Source organism: Calliphora vicina, chromosome 2 (genome assembly GCF_958450345.1).
Source record: "Calliphora vicina chromosome 2, idCalVici1.1, whole genome shotgun sequence".
NCBI lineage: Eukaryota > Metazoa > Arthropoda > Insecta > Diptera > Calliphoridae > Calliphora > Calliphora vicina.
This window is the reverse complement of record NC_088781.1, coordinates 42592309-42610895: the sequence shown is the minus strand read 5'-3', so window position 1 is coordinate 42610895 and position 18587 is coordinate 42592309. Positions and strand designations below refer to the sequence as shown.

Sequence of the window (18587 nt, the reverse complement as noted above, 5' to 3'; positions counted from 1 at the left end):
TCCGCCCCCTAATGATTAGTGAAGTATAGCAATACAAAAAAATTAATATCAAGTAATGGCATTTAAATACCAGGATATCAAAAAGTTAAAAACTGAATTACACAGTTTTGTCGCATTTTCTTTAAAGTTAAATAAACTTGTTATTATTATTTAGAAAAAGAAAATTTTAGTCAATTTCATTAATGACAGTTAGTTAAAACATGTTACTAGTTAACAATTTACAATTCTTTAAGGAATATTGAATATGAAGAAGATTATCACCGAAGTTGCAAATTCTGTTACCGAGCAGCTGAAAAATGGTATCTCCTATCGAAAAATATCCACCAAATTCAATATTTCTTTTAATCTGTTGAGAACATAGCGAATATATGTGGTTTGGCTTTTCCAGCACCAATTTGTGGACGGAATTCAATTCTATTGTTAAAAGATGGTCTCACTGTATAACGTCTAGTTGCATCAGGAGAAGAAAATAGTCCCCGTGAGGTACAACCAAAACTATCTTCATGCTACCAAATTAAGATTTCAAAACGTGCATCTCTTAGAGAAATCAAAAGATGTGGTTTTTATGCAATAAAGATTGTTAAAAAACCTCGTTTAACTGAAAGACACAAGTCTCTTCGACTAACATTTGTAAATTTTTTTAAGAAATGGACCTTTGATGATTGGGAAAAAGTTATCTGTACAGATGAATCGAAAATTAACCATTTTAGAACTGATGGACCAAAATATGACTACCAAAAACGAAATGCGCCATTAAAAGACCGTGATTTTATGACGACTATGAAATATGGTGGTGGAATATTGCCATTTTGTGGTTGTTTTTCTGCGAAAGGTGTAGGAAAACTCCATAAAATTGGTAGTAATATGAATGCAGAAATGTATATAGACATTATCAAGACAACAGATGTGGATAGTCTGAATGATTGGCGTGGACAAATTGAAAACACTGTGATACTACAAGATAACGACAACAAACATAAGTCTAAAAAGACGCTTAATTTTCTAAAAACCGCCAAAATTACATTGCTAGATTGACTCCCACAATCTCAGAATTTAAATCCGATTGAGAATTTGGTGCGAATTTAGAAACACAACTCAGCTCTAGGAGCGCTCCCATGATATCTAGGGATCTATAATGCAAGAAGAGTGTCGCAAACTGGTGGAGAGTATGCCCTCCAGGATTCAGGCTGCCATTGCCGCGAAAGCAGGTTATTCGAAGTACTAAAAAAGTTACTTTAGTAATCTGCGCCAAAAGTGTGTAAATGGGTTGCAGTTATTTTTTTTAGATTACTGGAGTATAATTAAGGAAATATTTTATTTATTTAGTCCTAAAATATCCTTAATAAATATTGTTTAAAAAAACACAAAACGTTTCTTTATAAACATTGCACTTTAAAAATGGTGTCACAAAGTGTAAATATATGACCATCATTTACACATTTTTGTCTTACACTGTATATACAGTGGTGGCCACCAATTTAAGACAAATACTTGAATTTTTTTCATCAACTGAATTTTAAGTGCGATAGAGCCAAAATAAAAGGACCTCTAAGGGTATGAAATTTATTATTAATGTTTCTAGTTTCTGAAAAATGTTTGGAAAAATCGGTAAAACATATGTGGACAAAGATATGTGGAAATACGTTGACCCACCTCAGCGAACATCCAATGTTAATAACATGATATGAGCGAAACTAATGGAACTAAAAATACGAAATTTGGTCCGAATATTTTATAATAATAAAAATATAATGATATATATGTGAGAAAATATGTTTATTTAAAAAAAATATTTTTTGGTCAAGTTGTAGAAAAATTTTATGTGTTCGTGGTGAATATGTATGAATTGACACAGTCGAATAAAACACACATGTGTGTTAAAACAGTCCTCATGCTTACATATTTGTGGAAATATTTGAAAAAATAATTGACAATCACGTGGAATTTAGCAAACAATTTTTGTCTTAAATTCCTGGCCACCACTGTATTTATTTTTTGAATTTATTATTTGAATGTTTTAATAGCACATTAAGTATGCTTTAATATCCAATTTTATTCATTAATTTATCTCTATCCATTCCATTATAGCATGAATTGTGAACTAATGTTTTTTTTCAAAAAAAAGAATAATGCACTTAACGGGTTAACATTTTTTTTTCCAAAATACTGTTTTTTTATGTATTTATCATTATTCATTACTAAAAAATTATAATATTCTCTTTTGTGACTTTTTTTAAAAAAATTTTCAATTTATACAATTTTGTATAAAACAAAAATTCGATTTTAAATTAAATTTATACTAATATAAATACATACAATAAATTTATAATTTGAATATTTTAATAGCACATTAAGTATGCTTTAATTTCCAATTTTATTCATTAATTTATCGCTTTCCATTCCAAAGTTACAGCATAAATTGTGAACAAAGTACTTTTTTTCAAAAAACAATAATGCGCTTAAAGGGTTAAAAAAATTTTTTTAACCTTTTTTTTTCTAAAATGCTGTGTTTTTATGTGCTTATAATAACTCATTAATAAAAAATATTATATTTTAAAACTACGGATGCTATGAATTAATCGCCACTTTGGGTACCATCGAACCCACTGTGCAATGGGTCCAAATCGTTTTTTTTTTCACCAACAAAATTTCTTTTGGCATAAAATAGTTTTCACTAAATATAAAAAATAAATTTTTTAAAAAAAAAATGCCATCAAATTTGTGTCACTAATACATACATACATATGTATATTAAAAAAAAATTCTAAAAGCAATTTATTTTTATTTTAAAGTATAATTTTGTGAAAGGTCAATATACACATGTAGCTCTCTAACTTGTTCCATTTACATTTAAAGATAGAAAGCGCTTAAAAAAGACCCAAACATACTATGTAATTCAAAATATTCAATTAAGCATTTTAAATCACTTTGGACCCCTTTTGAATCCACTGTGCCGTACCGTTATGTTAATATTAGTGTGTTTTACAATATTTTCCGTCTTAAAGATTTTTTAAGGCTTGATTAGCCAATTGTATATTGAATCGTAATCGTAACGTAGAATTTCAGTTGCTGCAGATTCTTATAAGCGAGAGAATTGCACTTAAATTTGCATAGAACAAGTGCAATCAGCTGATTAACTACGTTACGATGAACGTTTGTTGACTAAACCATGCTATAGCTTTTAAATAGAGACATGTCGTGCAGTGCATTCACTTGAATATGCAGTCGTACACAATATACGGTTAGATTAACAACAACAACAAGAACGGCAACAATTATTGCAATAACAACGACAACAACATCAATGACGGTTGTTGTGTGGTGAACAAAGTGTGTTAGTAGAGGAAAAGCAAAAGAGGAAAAAAACAAATAGAAAACTCAAATGGATAAATGAAAAATAATACACACAGCCATGCATGCAAACAAATGTATGTTGGAGCAAAAACAATAAAACCAACAACAACTTGTAGTAGTAAACGCAAAAAAGCTTTTTGTTTTTGTTGTCTCTTTTCTTGTATGTGCATTTGTGTATTTGTGTGTGTTTTTGTTTTTCTGTATTTCTTTTCCTTCTTCTTGTTGTTTGTTTGAATTATTATTTTGTACCGATGTTTCGGCTTTAGTTACCGCTGTCATTTTTAACTAAACGGTATTGAATACAAAATCTACGCTTTCAATTCAATTGAAACGCAAAACGAGGAAGAAAAATACCTACAACATACAACACAAAATTAATAGAAAATTTAATGCAAAATACCTATGTAGCTGCTGAAGTAAAATGTGTGTGTGAGGAAAATTGTTTTTTTTAATTAAATCTGTTTAAGGAAATTTTAATTAATGTGGTGGCCAAAGAAGTGCAAAATTTACAAATCAAATAAAGGCAATTACAACAAATAAAATGTGTTTTCAAACAATATAGCAAGTGGTTTTCATAACAAATTTTTACAACACAGTTGGATTTAGTGGAAAATGTGAGATTTTAAAAGATTAATTAACAAGTATTAATAGAAAATGATAAAAAAAAACTTTAAAAAATTTGAATGTTTTGTAAAGTTTTAAGTGTTTTACAAAGGTAAGTGCTAGATTTTAGCAACATATGCTTTAGATTTTTAGTAAATTTTGTAGATTTTTTAAATAGTTATAGGTATTTCCTTTTAATATTAATACAAATTTACAAATTCTTTGTAATTATGTAGAAAATTATGAAAATTTCGCCAACAATATGTTTCAAATTGTGCACTTGTTAGCTTGTTTTTCTTGTCTTTGGTCAATAACGAGAAAATGTAGGAACAAAAAAATAGCAGAAAAATTACAAGAAAACAAGAAAAACACGCAAATAACAAAGTAAAATAAAACAAGACAAAGACAACAACAAAAGCAACATAAAATCGCTATGGCTGCACAACCAACTAGACACCACACTTAAAATGCACCTATGCAACAGACATAGGTACAAATTGCAATTTTTCTTTTAACTTAAAACATTAACACAATAAAAATTTGTATTTAAAAATGTCTGTTTTTAAACTTAAATGTTTTATAAAAACATTTTTCAAATTCTTTTACTTTTTACAAAATTTCCGCTAACATATGTTTTCATAATTAATATTCAACAAAAAAAAAAAAAACTATTAATTTTCCTTACTCTCATAATCTCTATTTGGAGAATCTCTTTTTGTTTCGATTTTCGACTCAAAAAACCACCCCCATTAAGAGTTTTTTTAACAGCCACCCACATACAAATCAAAACATCATCCATCATTAACTCATTGCACTTCTTCCTCTTTTTCTTATCATTTAGCTGTAAAGAGAACATTACTAACATTTACTATTTGAGAGCGTTAGATTATTGAGTGCTTGCAAATATGTATGTACAGATTTGTAACAGTTAATCCATATGAAAAAAAGCTTTTTTGTTAGCATTGAGCTTTTTCTTTAATTTAACTCTTGTTTACCTCTATTGATACTACGGTTTTTTTAGTAGCAGTGTTGGCAATTTAGCGTTTTTTATATCATTCAGCATGAGTGGCAACAAGTTTTGCTGGGTTTTTTAATGATTTATCGTTATTTTGACGATATTAAGGGTACAAAATGGCTCATTGATGATTTCTTGAAAGAGAAATATTTTACTAATTAACAATTATTTTATCTAATATTTGAAATACACACATACTCATAAATGAGTAAACATCACAAATTATTTGTTGTTGTTTTTTTTTTTTTAAAAAATGAACATTTTAGGAAAGAAACTTCCACTTAAAATTTTTGGAAATTTGGAATACGAGTTCAATGTGAAAATCTTTAAAATTGTTAATTTTGCTATGTTCTATCGAGGTGCAAATTTAAAATTTTATAGAAGAATAATGTAAAATTATGCAGTTTCAATCAAAGGTTCAAAAGAATTAACTTAATTCCATATTCAAAATTAAATTAAATTTTTTCTTTTAAGCTTTCCATTAATGATTTTATTATGAATTAATTCAGCTTAATTCCTCTGTACTTCAAATGTATTGAATTATTTCATTTGAGAATTTATTTTTTATAGAATTAATTCCTTATTGAATCATTTGAAAATTTTCTTGAATTCAAATCCATTACAAAATAGCTTAGAAAATGTATTGATTAATTATTATTTTTTATTTTAATTCAAAAAAGACTTATGTCAATTTGTTTCATTCATTTTGTGTAAATCATTAAAAGCTAAAATAAAATATTGAAAAAAGTATTTTAATTCAATTTATTTTAGATTTGAATTAACAAAATTCAGAGGCTGAATGAATTTTGTTATAAATTAATTCCATTATGAATTACTTTATCAATTTTCAGTAAGGTTTTTTTATTTTAATTGTATAAAAAATCTCTCCCTCAATATTTAATAAGCTTACTGCATGTACTTTTGACGCACTGATAAAACAAATGTTGTTTTTCAATATCTCACGGGACATCGAAATATTTGATATGCCAAGCAAAAACTTACTGTTATTTGCAATCACATAGTTTCTTATGCATTCTTTATTGACTTTTTGTGCCCTCAGAAAGATTTTAGATATAAAAATTATTTTTCACCAAATATTTTGTTTGCCAACATTTTTTTTCGCAATAAGAGCTTTTAAAATATTTCTCAAGTGTAGGTGATGCGAACTGGCCACCGAGATCGTGAGATATGACCCAGTTATACTTTTTCTTATGGGATTTTCTTAAGTTGCAGGTCTATACGACATACCACAGCTGCCATCGGTCAAATTCGGGCTGATTTACGAGCCAGTGTAATGGAAAATTTGATATTTCGGATTCACGCCACCCTGAAAAGCCGCAACGTTCATTTGCATGAATTTATATTCAATACGTTGTGGCATCTATAGGCCTTTACAATTAATAAAAATATTTAATGATATCTCAATAGTTTTATTTTATCTACACTTAGTTTTATTTTAATTTAAAGACTACTAAACAATTTACTTAAAAAAATAATTATTTTTCTTTTGTATTCCGTCCTTTCTAATTGAAAATATAATGTGTGGAAGCTATTTGAAGTATACAAATCTCTGCTTTCTTCATCCTTTTCATCCCACTTCTAAAATAAGTAAATGTACATATTTTAAAAATTAAATCAATTTAAGTACATATGTATATTATTACGAAATTGTACTTGAATTCAAATATAAAGATTTTAACGGCTGATTTAAAGTTGCATAATGCTATTTGAAAGTAGTGCCTCTCAAACTATAACATATCTGTGGGCATTATTAACATTAAATAAAAGCTTTGAGTTGATCATTGATCGTAAGTATGGCAACGCTGAATGTTTGCTTCACAGTTAAAGAACATTGTAGAAAAATCACCAGAGATGGCGTATGCTCTAGGCTTCGAAAATACGAGCTTTGACAGTTAAAGAACAATCTAGAGTGCAGATGGCAGTGTTATAAATAGTGGCAGAGGTTGCTGTCGTTAGTGAGTTTATCAGAGACGCTATTCGAATAAGCATCAACTGAGTGCCTTAAAGTGTGCTGTATTTTTCAAGTGAATTCGCGTACATTATAAAGTGTGTCTGTATTTCTGCGAATTTATAAACGTGTATAAAAAAAACACTGATTGACTATTTAATTCTGTTGTTGTACATCTATATATATAAAAACAAGTAAGAGTGCTATATTCGGCTGTGCCGAATCTTATATACCCTTTAACAAATTATACTTCAAAATAAAAATTTTATATATTTTTAGGTAAACAAAATTTATTTTTTTTCCAAAGTGTTTTTTTTATTTTTTTGGAAAAAAACTTTTCTAATTTTTATTTAAAATTTTTTTTTAATTTTTTTATTTTAAATTTTAAAAATTTTTTTTTTGGTGAAAAAAAATTCTTTTTTTTCGATTTTGACATATTGTGGGTCCAACTTACTATGGTCTTATATACGTCGTTGCAAATGTCTTCGAAATATCTATCATTACCCCCTGTCTATACCTGATAAATTTGTATCATGATAAACGTCAAAATGGCTGTCAAGATACAAAATTATCAGGTATAGTCACCATTTATTAGTATTATTGCTTCGTTATGACAAAATTGTTAGTGCTTTTGCTCAGACAACTTTGTCTTGACAACAAATGTCATTTATTGTTATGATGAACATTTGTCTAGTATAGACAGGGGGTTAGATATCCATATTGTCTATGTTAATGTCTTAGTAATCCAGATATAGGTAAAAAATAAGTCAAAAATCGAGGTTGTTCTGGTTTTTTCATCATATCTCATTTGTGGACCAATTTTGCTGATTTTAAATATCAAACTTCTCGAAAGCATGTCTGACAGAATTATTGAAGATTTGGATCCCGAAGATATCTGGGGTCTTCAGAAAATTGATTTCAAGAGACAGACGGACATGGCTTAATCGACTCCGCTATCTATAAGGATCCAGAATATATATACTTTATAGGGTCGGAAATGAAAAATGTAGAAATTACAAACGGAATGACAAACTTATATATACCCTTCTCATGAAGTTGAAGGGTATAATGAAATGGTCCATGTATGTAATGCAGTGGTGCCCGAAATCACAATTCCCTAGCACGCGTAATAGGGCAAGAAAATTCTGCTGACGTTACTTTGATACACATACACTATAAGCTTACTTGTGCGTTTTCTTATAATGATCATGTGTTTGTTGCTTTGTTTTCATCTCAGAGAACAAAATCAAATCAAATTTTCCGTTGTTTTACCAACACAACCAAAGCTTTGAAGGTATGTGTTCGGGCACCACTCGGAATTTTTTTTTTTTTTTATTCCAGTCAACTGTAAGGGCACTGCTGATATATGTATATATTGTGATATTTGGATCGCGATCCATTGTAATGGATCACGCGAAATTAGGTTATTCTGCGATTTGGATCGCGATCCATTAATACTGCATGCTACACGTTCAATAAATATCGCGATACTGGATTGCGGTCAATATATATTGAACGTGTAGCAGTACCCTAATAAAAAAGCTCCCTAAAGTATGCAGTGCAATCTTTACAGAATTTCCATACAAAATTTGATTTATTAACCTGTAATAAATTTAAAAATTGATTATGAATAAGGCCTTTTAATGCATTTTTCGGAATTATTAATAAAAACCATACTGAAAATTGAACTGTCGAATAAATACCAACGACTGAAGCTAAAATTGAACTTTAAAGTTCATATGTTCCAAGTTTTATCGATAAAAAATACATATGTAGATTGAAATATATCAAAATTTATATTTCTAGTGTTTTTACAAATTTCTAGTAGCTTTGATGATAAATATAACTCACTATATAACAATATAATTTTGTTTTTGCTAGTTTTTTTTTTATTTATTGCGAGTTTTTATTAGGGTCTGTAATCATTTATCCGGATTATCAAGGTTTTACTGCAATATAAGTATTTTTATGTTTTTTTTTCTCTTTTTTAAATAATGCGTGATTTCTTTTCTTTTATGCAATTAGCCACACTTTTTCTATGCTCTAGCAAGAAGCTTTTAATTCCATTGTTGATGTTTGTTTTTCGTAACTTTTTGTTGCAGTTGTTGTTTGTTGTGCAAAATAGTTTATTGCATTTTTGGCGCTTTACAATTTTGTAAAAAGCTTTTTGATATTTATTTTTTTCTTTCTGTTTTGTTGTTTTTATCAACCATCATCATCTTCTGTTCTGTTCGGTTCTTTACTTAAACTAATTTAAAGGCAACAACAGATAAATGACGATGATTAAGATGAGAAAGAACCAAAAGAGTCGGCTTACGTTGAGGTGTGTGGTGAATTTGGTTTTTGTGCAAGTTTTGTTTAATTCTTGTTTTTGTTGTTCTTGCAATTCTTTTTGAAGAGGGCTTTTTTATGTTGTTGTTTTGTACATTTTATTCGTACATATGTGTAGGAATTTGTAAATGTCAAATGGTTTGCTGTTGTAGCTTAGCATTGGAAGGGGGAGTGTTGGAGTGGGATGATAAGTGTTGGTGAGTGTTGTTTAGAAAATGAATAGAGAAGTAAGGAATGTTGGAAAATTTCATTGAACTACAGGCACAGTGGGCAAAAAATAGAGAATAAAAAATAAAAAATTAGAGAAACCAAAATTTAATTTTATTTTATGAAAACATTTTGATAAAGACTCAATATTGTTTTATATTTTGCTTTAAATTTTGTGATCTTTTTAAATTTTTATACATATTAAGTCTAGCAATGGCTGCAGATTTATTTATATTTCTTTATTTTGCATTCCAGACCACTGTGTATTTGTATTGTCTTTTCAAAGGAATTTTAAACATTTTTCTGTTTTTTTCTTTGTAATTTTTGTTGTTGTTTTTGGCATGTGGGTTGTTTTTTTTTTGTGCAGATTTATGAATTTTAAAAGATTAAAAAGTTCATCATCATCTAATGTTAAAGTCAAGATTTTTACTGTCAATTTAGATGATATTTAAATATGAACTTTTGGTAACAACAAGTTTTTTGTACATGGAAATAAAAATTCTTGTAAAAATATTTAGTGGCTTGTTAACAGAGTCTTAAAGACTTTTTTGAATATGTCATGGAATACACAAGTAAAATAGGTTTTTGGGTTGATTGCAGCGTTTGTAACAACATACAGTGAGTGACATTACAATGGAAACTATTTGGGAAACATGACACTTTACCAAATATAGTTAAATGTATATTACTAAGATTAATTAAAATTTTCTAGGTTTTCTATTAAATTATAATAAATTTCAGCGTTTTATTTAACAAAAGCTTAACAAATAATAAGTAAGAGTGCTATATTCGGCTGTACTGAATCTTATATGCCTTTCACCAAAGTATACTTTAAGATAAAGATTGAAAACATGAAAATTTTATGAAAAAAAATTTGGATAGAATAATTTTTTTTGGTGAAAAAAATAATTTTTTTAAAAAAATATTTTCGGTCCACAAATGGCTGAGATATGAGGAAGAAACCAGGACAACCTTGATTTTTGTCCTATTTTTTGACCTACATATATCTGGATTACTAAGTCATTAATATAGACAATATGGATATCTAATCTATATATATAAAAGAGTAACGTTACTGACTGACTGACTGATTCATCATCCCACAGCCCAAACGACTGAAGCTAGAATCATGAAATTTTAACTGTGTGTTCCTCCCTCCCCAAAACGATCCACTAAGAAGGAATTTTTGGAAATTCGAACGTTTATGGGGTAAAAAAGGGTAAAAACAGGTAAATCCGGTAATCTTATATCTTCAAAACTAATAAAGATACAAAAAAACTTGTTTTTTTTAAATTGTATGTTACTCCATTTAAAAAATAAGCTGAGAGGTGTTTCGTACTTTTTGGAAATTCGAACCTTTAGGGGAGAAAACGGGTAAAAACTGTATTTTGGTACTTTTTTTGGCACCCTATGTATCTTTTAAACCAATAAACATAGAAACAAAATTTAAATCGCATTCTTTACTTATCAAAAAATAAAAAATATAGGTTTGGTACTTCTTGGAAATTCGAACCATTAAGGGATAAAAATGGTGTTTATTTTTGGTACTTTTTCATAAAATATGTTTTTCTATAATTTGACATAGACATTCGAATATTTTACTATGATATTTTACCACCGCAATGGGGATAAAAAAGGTACCAAAAAGGGGATAAAATCGAGAAAATACATTATATTTGAAATTATTAAGCCAATTTTGACAATTTTTTTAACATTGGTTCTGGATTCATACAAAAATTAACCAACAGGTTGTTATTTGGAACTCGAGTGCCATGGTGTATTTTAGGCCAAATCCGGGTAAACAGTTTGGTACTTTTTTTAACACATATTTATTATTGGGCACATTAACACAGATTTTAATCGATTGAGACATGTCTGTAGCATAAACAACTTTTGCAAAATGGAATATTTTTAAATTTCAAACTTGAGGGGTGTTCAAGGAGGAAAAGGGAAATTGGTACTTTTCTCCTAATGGTACCTTTCTAATATTTTAAATTATTTCACTTATCGACATTAAAGTTAGATAATATGTATCTGAGTGAAGTTAGTGTTAGAAATAAGGGATTATATTTAGGTACCAAAATGTGAGAACTGAACTATAGGTACTTTTTCATTCTTCTAATGGTACTATTTGAATTTTATATTACAATGGACTTAGAAACATGAAATTAAGCATATATGGTCCTAAGTGAGTGTGAATTCTAGGGGGATACTTTTTGGTACTTTTTCTTTATTCGAATGGTACTTTTTGTAATTTCTTCACCAATGAACCTAGAAACATGAAATAAAGCTTACATGGGACCGAGTGGGTGGGAATCCACAAGTGGCTGCTTTTTGGTACTTTTTCAATATTCTAATGGTACTTTTTTAATTTTCTATTATAATGGATATGAAATTAATAATGGATATAAAATTAAGCGTATATGGTCCTAAGTGAGTGAAAATTCAAGCGGATACTTCATGGTACTTTTCTTTATTATAACGGTAGTTTTTTTAATTTTCTATAATAATGGACTTAGAAACATGAAATTAAGCATACATGGTCCTAAGTGAGTGAGAATTCTAGGGGGAGACTTTTTGGTACTTTTTATTTATTCTAATGGTACATTTTGTAATTTCTTCACCAATGAACCTAGAAACATGAAATAATGCTTATATGGAACCAAGTGAGTGGGAAACTGCAAGTATTTATGGTCCTAAGTGAGTGAAAATTCAAGGGGATACTTCATGATACTTTTTCATTAATCTAATGGTAGTTTTTTGAAATTTCTATAACAATGGACTTAGAAACATGAAATTAAACATATACGGTCTTAAGTGAGTTAGGATTCTAGGGGTAGACTTTTTGGTACTATTTCTTTATTCGAATGGTACTTTTAGTAATTTCTTCACCAATGAATTTAGAAACATGAAATAAACATTATATGGACCCGAGTGAGCGCGAGACTTAATAGTACTGTTTCTTTCTTCAAATTGGGGTGGCGAAGCGCACCGGGTCAGCTAGCTAGTATTTTAAAGACCTTTGCAACGACGTATGTATATAAGACCATAGTAAGTTGGGTCAAAATCGGAAAAAATATTTTTTAACCCGAATTTTCTTTTTCACAAAAAAATTTTTCAAATTTAAAAAAAATTTAAAATTTAAAAAAAAAAATTTAAAAAAACGAACAATTTTTTTTTTCCAAAAAATATTTAAAATTTTTATTTTGAAGTATAATTTGGTGAAGTGTATATAAGATTCTGCACAGCCAAATATAGCTCTTACTTGTTTTTCTTGTTTTAGGTTCAAAATTTGACCCCAAATACATGAATTTGTTTTATTTCGCTGTTTCTTTTATTTTCGGATCCATAATTGATATTGCGCTGAAATCACTTGTATGTATATTATTGGTAAATTAGATCTAATTTTCCCTAATTTTCCATCCGAAAGTACGACCTATGTTTTTAAAACAGCGGACCAAGGTATTGCAAAATTTAGGATGGGCAAACAACAAAATGTAATGTGTTGGCTACGCCCACATAAATTTTATCCCGGTCGGATGGCCCTTCCATTCTTAATCCAATAGAATACTTATGGAAAATTAAGGATTCATTATTAGGACTCCTTAATTTTCCCTGATAGTTGCGGCTACAAAATGTTGGAAGTGATAACAAAAGTTTGATTGATTCAACCGAAATTCTTCTTTATCAACTGACTTTCTGTTGATAGAACCGAAAAATGTTTTGTGTGCAACCGAATCATTCGATAGGCAACACATTCGGTTGCTATCACGAATCTGTTTTCTCTGTGCGGATATTGAAATTCAGGAGATGGTTTGAGTCATAGATAAATACAGATAGATCGGAAAGTCTCCTGCTAAAGACCTAACTCAGTTGTCAAAAACCTAAGTGGTGAGAATGTGAAAACTATGTGAAAACAAAAATTTTCTACTCCATTTCCTCTAAGTTTGAGTTTTCAGAAAACTAAATGCTCTTTAGAAATATAGAATGAGGAGCTGGGTGTTTTATGCAACTAATTTTTGTGTTGCCAAATGATTAATTAAAATGGTTTTAATATATGTTACAGATCAATAATAAAGAAATTTCTCATTTTATGAAACTTTTCTTTTAAGTTTCTGTATTATACTATGTGTTTTGTGTAGCTTGGGTTTAACAAATTCCTTTGAAATAAAAATAGACATTAAGCGTGAGTGCGTATGTAAAACTTTTAATAAATTCAAAAATTTTGACACAGTTTTGCCATCAAACAGACACATCACTATGGAATTTGCGCAAGGCAATATTCAGCTAAAACCAGGCAAAACTATAGAAAGAAAATGCTAAGTGATATTGTGAATAACAACACTTTAGGTATTTAAATGAAACCCAAAATTCTTATATTCTGACCAAAATATTGTTATAAAAATTTGTCATCCGGGTTTCGGCATAGTAAAAAGTTCAAAGGAAAATGCTCGAATTTGCATGAATATGATTTGATCTAGGAACAATTAACTTCATTCAATTTCTGATGGAATTTTCTATGACTTTAAATTTTTGTTCTAGCTTGTTTTTTATTTTAAATTATCTCCCATAAATTTTTATTGTTCAATATTAATCGTATTGTAAGGCAGCGATTTCAAAGTCTTAAAGACTTAAGGGATAACTTGGCTAAAATTTCTTATCTCTTCTGTATTTGTCGCATATTTTAAGACCTACCAGGAAGAGAATTTGTGAAGTTTTTAAAGCCTAAGATATATAAACATATTTTGCATAAAACTTCAACTTGTTCCTGTTGTATTGGGGCTTAAACAAATCAAATGCCAACCACCAAAATATGTAGTTAGTGCTTAATTTCATACACTGAGAAAATTGTTTAAAAAAATATTCAACCAAAGAAAAGTAAATAAATCGACATCAAAGCCAAATATCCATGACTCTAAGGTAATGCTATGAGATTCTGAAATCTTGTCAGACCATCACAGGGAACCAGTACCGAATGCAACTGATTTTTTTGAAGCGATCATTGGCCGAAAAACGCCCAGACATGAAACCGTAATATTCCATCATGACAACGCTTGGACACATGTTTCAATACCTATTAAAAAGATTTTAAAATGAAGTGGTTGGGAAGTTTTACCTCACTCGCTTTATTGTACAGACCGTGCCCCGTCCGAATACTGTTTTTTTCGATCGATGCAGAATGCTCTCTCTGATATGCGCTTTACTTCAGATCAGAGTATTCGGAATTGGCTTGATTCGTTCTTGACCTCAAAATATGAGCAGTACTTTTAGCTCGGAATCCATATGTTGCCAGAAATATGGGAAAATCAGTGAATCGGCTTTAATAGCTCTGGGAGGTCAATATGTACCATTCGAGTTTTTTCCGTTAGACTATTCATGAGACTTCTAGAAGATGGCGCTGTGTATGTAAATAGTAACAGCGAGTTGTAAGTTTGTCAATTGTTTAACCAGTATATACTTGTAAATTATAAAGTGTGTTTTTAAAACGTGTTTATTAAAAGAGATAATTAATGGGTTGTTACAGTTTATAAACTACTGATCGCTTTTATTTACAATTAAAAGAATCCTCTTTGGAAGGAAAACTAACTTCATCCATAACTAAAAAAAATCCAAATTTTAATTATTTTAAATTTAGTCCATTTTTTCTTCCCAGTGCATTGGGTTTTAGCGTTAGAAAATCCTGCAGCAACCAGGAAAAAAATCACTGAATTTTTACATAAATGCATGAGTTGTGAAACCTCGAGTTAAATACTTTTGCGGTTTTAAGTTGTGAAACAGCTGTGTTTAGACACGCAAACTGAAAGGATCTAAACAGCAGGAGCTGGAGTAATAGCAACAGCAAATACCAGTAACAGCAACAAATGTACTTGCCACAAATTTTGTTAGCAACTAAATACACACAGACAGGCAGACATGCATACATACAAAACAAACATAAACTTGCAGTTTGTTAAACAAAAAAAAAAAAAAGAAACGAAAGGGAAATAAGCCTCAAAAGAATATTTAAGCGGTTAAAGTTTTTAAAAATTAAAGTAAAGCACACATTTAAATTTTATTGGCAGATGTGTGATGTTAAGGAAGAAATCAGGAAAGAAGAAAACCCAACTCAATAATAGTTATTGGCAGAGTTTGAAAGAATCTGAAAATTTACATTAAAATGTGGGTTTAAAAGTCATTTGTTTTAGTAACAAGTTATGCATAACTTTAAATAATTTCATACTTTATCCAATAATAGTAAAAGAAATAAATGAAGGTGAATGTTTTCTCTGTCTCTTCTCTATAGCAATGAAATTTATTCAGCCGTTAAGACTTAAAGGACGAAAAATATGACTTGTTTACGCATTTGCCAGTCAGTTCTTACACTGTTGTTGTAATTAAATATTCTATTAAATTATATCACCGTATAAGTCTTATATACGTACGTCCGTGTACGTGTTTAAGCCGTTTTCCCCATTTTTTTTTGCAAAATGCTGCATACCTTTAAACGAACACGAGGTAGCAGTAACAGCAGCAGCATGAGACATGCCATTATCCTTGAAGCTGTGTAATCTATGGCACGTCTTATGAACTGGTTATTATCTACATCCTTTTATTAACGTTTATATGCACACTCATACATACACTACCTTCCTATGAATTGTTGCTACCACGACCATTTCCTCTCTACTACCATGACCACCTCTTCTACTACTACTTCTACTATTTCCTTTTCCTGATTGCGTTTAGTTTAGTGGATAGAAAAAAAGTATCCCTCTCTTACACACATATTTGCACACTCACACACGCTGTGGAGTTAAAACGTCAATGTTTGCAAAACCATTCATTATTTTTACAAATGATTACACACATTTCCACCTTCAGTTCTTTCCTCTTGTTTTTTAATATCATTGCCATCCATGGCCGTTGCGATACCAAGACATTAACATACATACAAACTTATACACATTTTGTGTCATTCTAATACTTTGATTCCTTTTTTGTTTTGCGGCTCTCATATCTAAGGGCAAATAAATTACATTTGATTTTTAGTTTTGGTTTTATATACATAAATTGCTATCTTTAATTTTTTGTTTGTAGCCCAACCACCAACCACTTTATCGCAATGTAGGCCATTATAGACTGGCTATGGCTCGCTAAGTAGGGATTTCCAAACATAAATTTAACAATAACTTGAACACATTCTTTAGAGATAAAATATTGTTTTGATTTCATTGAAAATTTTCTATAAATAATATTTTGTTATCGATAACTTTGAAATTTTCTTTCTAGATCAAATTTTGTTATCGATAATTTGGAAATTTTCTTTCTTAATAAAATTTTGTTAACGATAATTTTGAATTTTTTCTTTATAGATAAAATTTTGTTATCGACAACTTTCAAATTTTCGTTATAGATGAAATCGCGATAACTCTAAAATATTCTTTGGAGATAAAATTTTGTTATCGATAACTTTTTTCTTTCTGGATGAAATATTATTATCGATAACTTTGAAATTCTGTTTCTAGATCAAATTTTGTTGTCGATAACTTTGAAATTGTTTTTAAAGATAACATTTTGTTATCTATAACTTTGAGTTTTTCTTTCTAAAACAAATTTTGTTATCGATAACTTTAAATTTTTATTTATACATGAAATTTTCTATAGTTTTAAATTTTCATCCAAGATAAAATTTTGTAATCGATAACTTTGAATTTTTCTTTAAAATTGTTTTTGTAGATAAAATTTTGATATCGATAACTGTGAATTTTTCTTTTTGCATTAAATTTTGCTGAGGATAATTTGGAAATTTTCTTTCTTAATAAAATTTTGTTATCGATAACTTTTAAATTATTTTTGTTGATAAAATTTTGTTATCAATAACTTTGAATTTTTCTTTATAGATACAATTTTGTTATCAATAAATCTGAATTTTTTTTTGTGAATAAAATAAAGTTATCGATAACTTTGAAATTTTCTTTCTATATCAAAATTTGTTATCGATAACTTTGAATTTTTCTTTATAGATGAAATTTTGTTATCGATAACTTTGAATTTTTTTTTGTAAATCAAATATTGTTATCGATAATTTGGAATTTTTTTTTATAGATGAAATTTTGTTATCTATAGTTTTAAAATTTTCTTTCTAGATCAAATTTTGCTATCGATAACTTTGAATTTTTCTTTATGGATGAAATTTTGTTAGCGATAACTCTGAAATTTTTTTTTGTAAATCAAATTTTGTTATCGATAACTTTGAAATTTTTTCTATAAATAAAATTTTGTTATCGATAATTTTGAAATTTTCTTTTTGCATTAAATTTTGTTATCGAAAATTTGTAAATTTTCTTTCTTAATAAAATTGTTTTAACGATAACTTTTAAATTGTTTTTGTAGATCAAATTTTGTTATCGATAATTTTTTTTTCTTTATATATCAAATTTTGTTATCGATTACTCTGATTTTTTTTTGTGAATCAAATTCTGTTATCGATAACTTCGAATTTTTCTTTCTAGATCAAATTTTGTTATCGATAATTTTGAAATTCTTTTTATATTAAATTTTGTTATCGATAACTTTGAAATTTTTTTTCTAGATAAAATTTTGTTGTCGAAACTTTGAAATTTTCTTTAGAGATCAAATTTTGTTATCGATAACTTTGAAATTTTCTTTAGAAATAAAATTTTGTTATCGATAACTTTGAATTTTTCTTTCTAGATCAAATTTTGTTATCGATAAATTTGAAATTTTCTTTAGAGATACAATTTTGTTATCGATAACTTTGAATTTATACTTCTAGATCAAATTTTGTTATCGATAACTTTGAATTTTTCTTCATAGATGAAATTTTGTTATCGACAACTTTGAATTTATTTTTCTAGATGAAATTTAGTTATCAATAATTTTGAATTTTTCTTTATATATGAAATTTCGTTATCGATAACTTTTAAATTGTTTTTGTAGATTTAATTTTGTTTCGATAACTTTGAATTTTTCTTTATATATAAAATTTTGTTATCGATAATTTTGAAATTTTCTTTTTACTTAAAATTTTGTTATCGATAACTTTGATTTTTTTATGGATTAAATTTTGTTATCGATAATTTTGAAGTTTTCTTTATAGATAAAATT

General features: G+C 28.3%; 1 protein-coding gene across 1 annotated transcript in view; it reads left to right on the top strand.

The window, feature by feature from the left end:
• Positions 1–3960: 3960 nt before the first annotated feature.
• The window catches only part of LOC135950406 (alpha-protein kinase 1-like), a 246888-nt gene continuing 232261 nt past the window's right edge, over positions 3961–18587 (top strand). The window contains exon 1 of the mRNA XM_065499951.1: positions 3961–4069. The gene's annotated coding sequence lies outside the window, so the exon portion shown is untranslated. The remainder of the gene's footprint in view (positions 4070–18587) is intronic.